The 9,747-nt window shown below is 42.2% G+C and overlaps 1 pseudogene; it reads right to left on the bottom strand.

Annotated features, from left to right (window-relative positions):
* Positions 1–2,916: 2,916 nt before the first annotated feature.
* LOC102838248 lies at positions 2,917–8,436 on the bottom strand (annotated as a pseudogene).
* Between the last annotated feature and the right edge of the window lie 1,311 nt (positions 8,437–9,747).

Genomic DNA, 9,747 nt, shown 5'->3' with positions numbered 1-9,747 from the left:
TTGGGGCAGTGGTTGGATTTCAAGTTGCCATGTGGCAGGCCTCTCTTATTCTTCTCTGCCTCCATAGACTCTATCCTCTCCATACAGAGCAGACCAGCTCAGTGGTGCTGTTGCAACATCAGGGACCATCTGCTTCTGGTCTCACTCAACAGCACAGAAATCCGGGAAGAAGAGGCTCTGAACGTTCTGCCTTTCTATGTTCTCATTCCCACCCAATCTCTTTGGATGGAAGGAAACAATGTCAAGATCTGTATTCCTGTCCTCTTTGAATTTTCTCTGTCAATGGATTCCTTGAGCAGATGTTTGAAGCCTTTGGACTCCTTCTCAGAACAATATCCTTTAAAGCATAAAATATGTTAAAAGCAGTTATAGTCAAACGCTGGAAGCAACTCAATGCTCTTCAACAGCTGAATGAGTTAAGTAAAGACATTGTGGACCATCCATCCTATATAAAGGAACAAACTATTGATATATACATTTTGGATAGAACTCAAGGGAATTATGTTAAGTGAAAAAAATCCAACTTCAAGGTTAGATATGTATGATTTCATTTATATAACACTCTTGAAATGACAAAATTACGAGGTGGAGAATAGATCATAGTGGTTCAAAGGCTTACAGCATGAGGAGATGGGAGTGTCTGTGGCTATCAAAGGGTGACATGAAAGATCTCTTTGATGATGCAACTGTTTTATATCTTGACTATGGTGGAGATCACATAAACTTACAAATGGTAAAACTGCAAAGAACTAAACACACACAAAGAAGTATACATAAAACTGGTGAACTAAGGTTTGTGAATAATGTTTTGTTTGTTTGTTAGGTGCCTTTGAGTCGGCTCTGTCTCATAGTGACCCTAGGCACAAAGAATGAAACATTGCCCATCCTCACAATTGTTAAGTTTGAGCCCATTGTTGTTACCATTGTGTCAGTCCACCTTAAAGGGTCTTCCTCTTTTTCGCTGACCCACTTTACCAAACATGATGTCGTTCTCCAGGGACTGGTCCCTCCTGATAGTATGTCTCAAGAACAACAGACAAAGTCCCGCCATCCTTACTTTCAAGAGGCATTCTGGTCGGACTTCTTCCAAGACAGATTTGTTTGGTTTCTGGCAGTCTACGTTACTTCAATATTCTTCACCAATACCATAATTCAAAAATACCATGGCTCAGTCCTCAAAGTGACATGTTTGCCCTGTAACATTTTAAATTGGCCTTTTGCAGCAGAATGGCCAAATGCAAAATGTCCTTTGATTTCTTGATTACTGCTTCCACAACCAATGATTGTGGATACAAGTAACATTAAATCCCTGACTTCAATCTTTTTTCCATTTATTATGTTGTTTATTGGTCCAGTTATGAGATTTTTGTTTTTTTTTTACCTTGAATTATAATCCACGTTGAATGATGTAGTTGTTATATTCATCAGTAATGACTCAGCTAGCAAGGTTGCATCATCTGCGTATTACAGTCTTTCTCCAATCCTGATGTCACGTTCTTTTTCATATAGTCCAGCTTTGTGGATTATTTGCTTAGCATACAGATTGAATAAGTGTGGTGAAAGAATACAGCTCTGGCACACACCTTTGCCAATTTTAAACCATTCAGTACCTCCTTGTTCTTTTCCAATGACAGCCTCTTGGCCTATGTAAATACAGGTTCCTCAAGTACAATTAAATGTATTGGAATTCCCATTCTCTGCAGTATTAGCCATAGTTTTTAATGATCCACACAGTTGAATGTCTTTGCATAGTCAATAAAGCGCAAGTTAACATCTTTGTTATTCTCTGCTTTCAAGCAAGAGCCATCTGATATTAATTTAACAGTGCTATCTCTTGTTCCACAGCTGCTACTGAATCTTACTTGAATTTCTAGCAACTCCCTGTAGATGTGCTACTGCAACCATTTTTAAATTATCTTCAGCAAAATTTTACTTGCATGTGATATTAATGATATTGTTCAATCACTTCCTCATTCCTCTGGGTCACTTTTCTTCAAAAAGGGCACAAACATGGATGTCTTCTAGTCAACTGTCACACACATGAACAAGTGTATGTAAAACTGGTGAAACCTGAATAAGTTTGGTAGATTGCACCAATATCAATTTCCTGGTTGTGGCATTGTATTACAGTTATGCACATTGCTACCATCGGAGGAAACAAGGCAAAGGATATACAACATCTATCTCCATTATTTCTTATAACTTCACATGAAGCTATGATTATCCTATAATTAAAAAAAAAAAATTTAATCCAAGAAGCATTTTATTGATGCTCCAAATTTAAGAAATTTCACTGATGATAGAAAATCAATACTTTCACATAGTGTCAGGCCTGCTCAGCTTCTGAATCTTGGATTTTGCATACATGCTGTTGTTGTTAAGTGCTGTCAAGTGGTTCTGACTCATTGCGACTCTATGCACAACAGAATGAAACACTGCCAGATCCTGTGCCATCCTCACAATTGCTGTTACACTTGAGCCCACTGCCAATGCCACAATGACAAGTCATCTCATTGGAGTGCTTTCTTTCTTTTTTTTTAATGACCTTACACTTTATCAAGTATAATATCTTTCTCCAGGGACTGGTCCCTCCTGATACTATGTCCAAAGCATGAGAAGCAAAACCTTGTCATCCTGGCTTCTGAGGAGCATTCTAGCTGTGCTTCTTCTAACACAGATTTGTTTGTTCTTCTAGCAGTCCATGGTCCTTTTAATATTCTTCTTCAACACTGTAATGCAAATGCATCAGTTTTTCTGTGGTCTTCTTTATTTACTGTCTGACTTTCACATGAATATGAAGTGACTGAAAATGCCATGGTTTAGGTCAGACACACCTTAGTTCTCAAACTGACATCTTTGCTCTTGATCACTTTAAAGAGGTCTTGTGCAGCAGATTTGCATACTGCAGTACATTGTTTAATTTCTTGATTGTTGCTTATCCACGTATTTCTCTCCAATGCAGACAATCATTATATCCATGAATAAGAGATCAGACTTATCCTCCAATTTCAAAACCTGGCCTTGACTTAGGAAGCAGGGCAGGACCACTTTTAGTTCAGGAAGAGTGGCACTGTCTAAGGGAGATGCAGTGGTAAATGCAAGGAACTTACCCACAGTGGACATTCATGATGGTCAAAAAGGCAGAAATGATGTCTTGTTCAAGCAATGGTATTCAGCAAGCAAACTGATCAGGTTGGCTGTGAAGGGAGAAATCCTCTTTTGCTGTGATTTCATTTAGGCTTTTCATTTTAATGGCATGCTTTACAGGGGGATTCAGAGTAGCAGCAGCCACTTTGCGCTCCTTTAGAAGTTGCGCTACTCTCCACAATTCCTTTCTACTTGATCCAGTTTATTCTGATTAGCTGCAGCAGGAAAAAGGGCAGTGGCATAGCAACCATCATCACCATGTGTTTCAATAGGTGGCTTTAGACGCTCGGCAGATGGCCTGACCACAGATGTGCCAAAGCACTGCACCAGGGAACCCCTGGTCAATGCTGAGTTAGCTGTCTTGTCCCGGGCAGTTGTAGGTTCCCCAAATAAAAAGTTTTGAAAAATTATTCTGAAATACAGTTATTAACATACTTTAAACCAAAATGATCACTTAGTAACAGATGCATTTCATTAGTAACACATTTTAAAAGATCTACTGATGAATCTTACAACTACCATGATAGTGATGGGTATAAATGATATTTCAAGGCAGCTGCACCAAGTGGCATGTAAGGAAAAAAATCCTGTGATGACTATTGGTGACAAAAGCACAGGTCATGCTATTACTGCTATGTTTTATCGCCTAAATTCATAAATGAAGAATATGTCTATTTTGTTATAGGATCATAAAACAAATATATTCTTTTTTACATCCAAGTTCAAGAATCCCCAGAAGCATATCATGGGCCCCAAGAAAGAAGAAATATCTTCTTTGTTTAAGATAGCAACTTTCCCTCCTCTGTTACACAAGTTATAATGAACAAAAATGACACAAATTAGCAGAGGGAACATCTGTGGAAAAGGACAATGCTACAAGTCTTGGTCATGGGTAGGGGGTGGTCTGAGGACTCTGGCAGGGTACCAGTTTTGAAATTATTAGTGATGTTTTCATTCAAATAGCCAGGCCCCTCAGGGAGGGTGTTGGAGACTTGTGACCTTGGAGTATAGGAGCTTAAGGAAATTAAAAGTTCTCTTTCTATTCTATACCAAAGTAAGAAGCGAGTCCCTAGACTGGAGAGAAGATGGGAGGAAGAAGGGAAGCAGGTCAGTGTAGACATTAGTGGGAATCTGTATATGATAGTTGAGGTTCTATGTCAACTTGGTTGGACCAGGACTTCCAATGGTTTGACATTTGGGATGTGGTTACCTCCTAGGTGAGATCTAATACAATGTAGTTAACTCTATGATGATTGGCTATGAACAGCCAATCAATTGAAAGGATGTTTCCTCAGGGGTGTAGCCTGCTTTTAACATAACATAAGCTCAAGTAAGCCTTGCTAGTTTTCTGCTTGATCTGGATACTGCATCTGACTTGTCCTCCAACCTCCAGTTCTTTAGACTTCAGCTAGTGGCCTGCTATATTATCTACCTGCAAGACCTGCTGGTCTCCCTGCCTGTCTGACTGCTGGACCCACCTGCCTGCCTGCGGAACCTCCCTGCTGATCTTGATTTTTTATCTGACCCAGACTTGGTACTCCCCCAGAGCCACAATTGTGAGCCAGTTCCTTGAAATACATGTCTCTTTATATATACACATGTATAAGTTGCACTGGTTTTGCTTCTCTGGTGAATCCAGCCTAAGACACTGTGCCTTCCCTGGAGTCCCTGGGTGGAGCAAATGGTTAACGTATTTGGCTGCTACAGGAACAGTTGGGTCTACTCAAGGAAGGAAGGAAGTTAGACCTGGCAATCTACTTCTGAAAAATCCACACTGACGATCTTGTGGAACATGGTTCTACTCTCACACACATGGAGTCACCATAAATGGTGTTCCACTGGTGCCCTGCCTTAGCCAGAGTCCTGGGCAGGGGGACGTGACACACAGTGTAAGGTGAACAGGGCCACAAGGAGCATTACCCCATGTCCTAACTGGTCACAGAAGCAACGAAATCAAGTACTCAGGAGACCCACTGGGCCTGTAGGTATTGGTGAACCATACTCAGTGTGGATGTATGTGGCTGATGGCCATCAGTGAGGCGGATGATGACATCTAAGTGGATGCCTGCCTGGGCAGATGCCCTGGCTCAGAGCACTGAACAGAACTCCTGGAACTGATAAAGTTCTAGGAAAATGAAACTTCCATAGTGAGTGAGTAACTGAGATTTACTTTCCAAAATCTTGTGAAATGAGCAACTTAAAATAGAAAATCAGTAGTTATAGAAAAACAAGACCACATTTCCTTATATATTTGAGTTTGTGGATGGAGGAACCGGCTAACAGCACTTTTGGAACCCATTAACGTAACTTCTGCGTAGGCACAGACCTGACTTCCAACTGTCAAAACCTCAAAACTTATTTGAGGCCTCGTTCTGGCCAAAGAAGCCCACTTTGCACCCACCTGCCCACCAAGGCTGCAAGGCAGAAATTGCAGGGAGAGAATGCTCCCTAGCCAGTGGCCCTCAACAAAGGCTGAAGGGGAGCATACATCCCCCATCTCTCTTGCCTTCAGTGGAATCACTCTGAGCTGTATGCTGCATACTGCCTCCCTGACACGCTCCAATGGGATGAAGCTCCAGAGACACAGAAGGGTAGCTGGTTTGATAATTCCCCTTTCATGGCAGCCTTTCCTCCCCTGCTTCATTTCCCTACCTGTATCTCCTTCATCTCCCTAATAAGCAATGAGGGTGAACCATATGAAACTGTCTCTATCTGAGCTGTTTTAACTTCTAAAACTGGCAATTCCATTTAGTTCACTCTGGTAGCGTAGTGGTTACCAGTCAGCCTCTGACTATCAGCACTATCATTCATGTAGTCTTCACATCAGCCCTGTGAATTCTTACCATTATCCCCACTTTGGAAATAAGGTATCTGAAGCACAGAAATCTCAGATATGCTTGCCCAAAGTCCCATAGCTAACAGGTGATGGAGCCAGGCTTTGAACCCAGGCGATCTGACAACAGAGCTTTGTGCCTAAGTACTACCCCTTACTCTGAAGCCTAGCCAGCTCCTGTTGAAAAACTTCTCTGAGTTGGAACATACTGTTGCCCTCTTGCCTTCCATCCAACCTTTGTGTTACCACCGAAGTGAGCTTTCTACAACATAATCAATGCCTTCTTCAAACCAGGTGGTGCCCAGAAGCTTTAAAAGAAATAGTTAGAAAACATAAACAAAAACTAACTATACAGAAAACTGTTCAACCCACAGGATTACTCTTCTGTTCCCAACAGCACTCATTTCTTACCTGTTCAGTTCATCTGAAGGTTGATCATAAACTACCTGGAGATATTGCCTCTGCCAAGCAGACGGTGCTCCTTGAGAAGATAATAATATAATAGCTACTGTTGAGGTGATTCTGACTCCTGTATTACAATGTAGAACTGTAACATAGGGTTTTCTTGCCTGTATTCTTTACAGAAGCAAATCATCTTGTCTTTGTTCCATGGATAGATCTGAACCATCAGTGTTTAGGTTGGTTGTTGCTGCTGTTAAGTGCCGTCGAGTCACTTTGACTCATAACAACCCAGTGTAGGGTTTCGAGTGGCTGGTGGGTGTGAACAGCCAGTCTTGTGGTTGGTAGTCCAGTGCTTATCCCAGAGCACACCATGTGAGCACAAACTGTTTGCACCACCCAGGGGTCTTCCTTGATGGGAAAGTTGCATCTTCTTCTTTGTGTGTCTCTGGGTGCAATAGTCTGTCTACAGCACTTGAGCCTTCAGTAAGTGTCTGCTGCACCCAATGTTTTTGCCTTGTTGTTTATCAAAGACCCAGTGCTCCTGGCTGGTTACCAGTTCACAGGCAGGTTTCCAATGAAGCCCTGGGAAAAGGCAAGAAGGAGGATGGTGAATCAAAGGCAACAGATTCAAAGAATCTTAATCTGGATTCCACAGACCCATGGCTAGTATGCAAACTTAGATGAAGTCTGTGAAAACTTAGATGGGAACAATATTACATACTTAACTTTACTAACTTCTGATGGAAATTCAGCATTCTCTTTAAATGGAATGTGACAACAATTCATAATAATATTAGCAGAGCCCATGATATGACACCACTAAAATCCCTGATAGTTTCATTTCCCATCATCGTTCTAGCAGATATCTCACAATATTGTCTATTTTTATCACTTCCTTGAAATTCTGGTTGTTTTTAATACATTAAAAACCAAAACCAAAAACCAGACCTACTGCCACTGAGTCAATTCCAACCCATAGCGACCCTCTGAAGGGTTTTGGAGGCTATAAATCTTTACCGGAGCAGAAATCCTCCTCTTTCTCCAGTGAAGTAAGCCTTATGGTTAGCAGTCTAACGTGGCTCCTGAATACATTAATATAGCATACCATATACTAGAATGTTGTTTTAGTCTTCATAACGATTTTAGTGGCAGTGGAATTCTTTGTAATCTAATGTATTTTAACCCATGCATTTTAAGAAATTATACTGAGATGGGCTCATAAGCTCCACCAGACTACCAGGCATAAAAAGGTTAGAATAGAATTTAGTCTGCCACTTACAAGCCAAGTGGCCTAATGTCTAGCTGAGCCTCAATTCCCTCACCTGTAAAATGTGGGTTCCTAGTTCTGGGGTGGTGCTGTGGGTTAATGCACCAGACTGCAAAGCTGATTGAACTTTGGGCGGAGCTTCAAGCTCACGGGCCGCTCCTCAGAAACCCTATACAGCGTCGCTATTGGTCAAAACCAACTCAGTGATACATAACAACTACCTTAATGGATTAACAACTAGCATCTGAGTAAAGGTGATATCTACGCCCAGCCTGGACTCCTGACCAGGCAGCTGAAGCCAGGAGATAGCGGGATACAATCAGCTGGGATACCATCCTTCTTTCCTGTCAGAGAAAGCATTTGTCCCCATTGGCCTGGCTGAGCCCAGAAAGGCTGATCTCAGAACCTCCGGGACACTCTATCCCATTCCTAAACTGGAAACTTCCCCCCACCCCCAAAATTGGCTGCCACTATCAGAAGCTCCCATAGGAGCTCTGGTAGCGTAGTGGTTACGAATTGGGCTGATAACCTCATGGTCAGCAGTTCGAAACTACCAGCTGTTCCGCAGGAGAAAGATGAAGCTTTCTGCTCCCGTAAAGATTTACAGCCTCGGAAACCCTGTACAGGTTCACTATGAGTCGGAATCAACTCCACCGTACTTGCCAACTAATCAGAAGCTCCCAAGAGAAGCTAATCATCTCCGTATTTTAAGCCATTTCCACACTTGTCCATTGGGTGGAGATGGCTCACACTTTAATTCCATCAGCTCGGCCAGCAGCATAACCATGACCTCACTTAGGAAAGCTGGGGTCATCCTCTTTAATTTCCAACACTCCCCTCCCCATTTTTTCCTAATTCAGGCTGACATACAGAAAAGTGCTCCTCTTGTGCTCCTTTGCAGTCACACACACACACACACACACACACACACACACACACGCCAAATGACTTCTTTGTCAGAACTAGCTTTGCTTCTTTTTAAAAGCTCATTTAAATGTAGCCACACAGAATATATTACATGTGTTTGGTTTCTTTGATGGAGCAATATGTTTGTGAGATTACGTGCAGGTTCCACTGGGCGAGTATGCTCTCATTTATTTGGCCCCTGGTCTGTTGATTAGGCATTTGCATGGTTCTAGTTTGGGATGAACCCCTAGTCCCTGCCCAGCCTGGTTCAGATGAGGAGACTGACAATTCCACATACTCACCAAGAGGGTGTGTCAAGATCTACTACTCACATAATGAAGCTTTCTCAAGAAATCAGGGCAGGTACCTAAGCCAAGTCTACTTGGCTTGAGCTAAAAGCGGGGCGAGTGGCTCTGGTTTTTAAAGTGGTTGGGGGTTGATGGGAATAGAAGCCCATATGAAGGCTCCCTCTCCCACAGACCAGTTTGCATGATTTGAACTTCTCCCTGACAGCACCAAGGAGGAAGGTGTACCTGGTCTTTCTTATAGCTTGCCCAGGTATGGGACAATAGGGAAAAAGGGAGTGAAGGAGCTTAAAGGATGGCAGTGTTTGAACATCAAAAATTGAGCCAGACTCTTCACTCAGGGTTCTTATGAGTAGTACTGTCATGGACATTCTGTTTTTTAAGTTTTTATTGTGAATTATGTGGGTTTACATGAAAGAACATCAGTTTTACATTCATCCTTTCGCATTTTGTTTCATTGCAATGATTAAAATCCCCTCCACGCATCATCAATTAACCAAAGTGTACACCCCACAGGCCTGCCCCTCGGCCATCAGCACAGAGCCCCTCTCCCTCCCTGAGTTCAGTGTCCCCAGGCACTCCATCTGTCCACATCATCGTCTTTCCCTCCATTTCCGGCGTCACTGCCTCTCTGGATAGGTTCCTGCACTCTGCTCTTCTCATTTGATGGTCCCAGGGACCTGTCATGGATGTTCTTGTCCAAGACTTTTAACAAACATATTGTACATGGCTGCTGGATACATACCTAGGGATGTAACTGTTGGGTTATATGAGTGTTCAACTTTTGGAAATACTGTTTTCTAAATTCACGTACAAAATTCACTTTGGCAGCATTTATACCAGTTGAACACTCATTATTGTTGTTAAGTGCGGTTGAGGCGGTTCTG

Source organism: Chrysochloris asiatica, unplaced genomic scaffold (genome assembly GCF_000296735.1).
Source record: "Chrysochloris asiatica unplaced genomic scaffold, ChrAsi1.0 scaffold00124, whole genome shotgun sequence".
In the NCBI taxonomy this organism is placed as follows: domain Eukaryota; kingdom Metazoa; phylum Chordata; class Mammalia; order Afrosoricida; family Chrysochloridae; genus Chrysochloris; species Chrysochloris asiatica.
The sequence above is the reverse complement of the archived record's forward strand: the minus strand, read 5'-3'. Positions and strand labels throughout refer to the sequence as shown.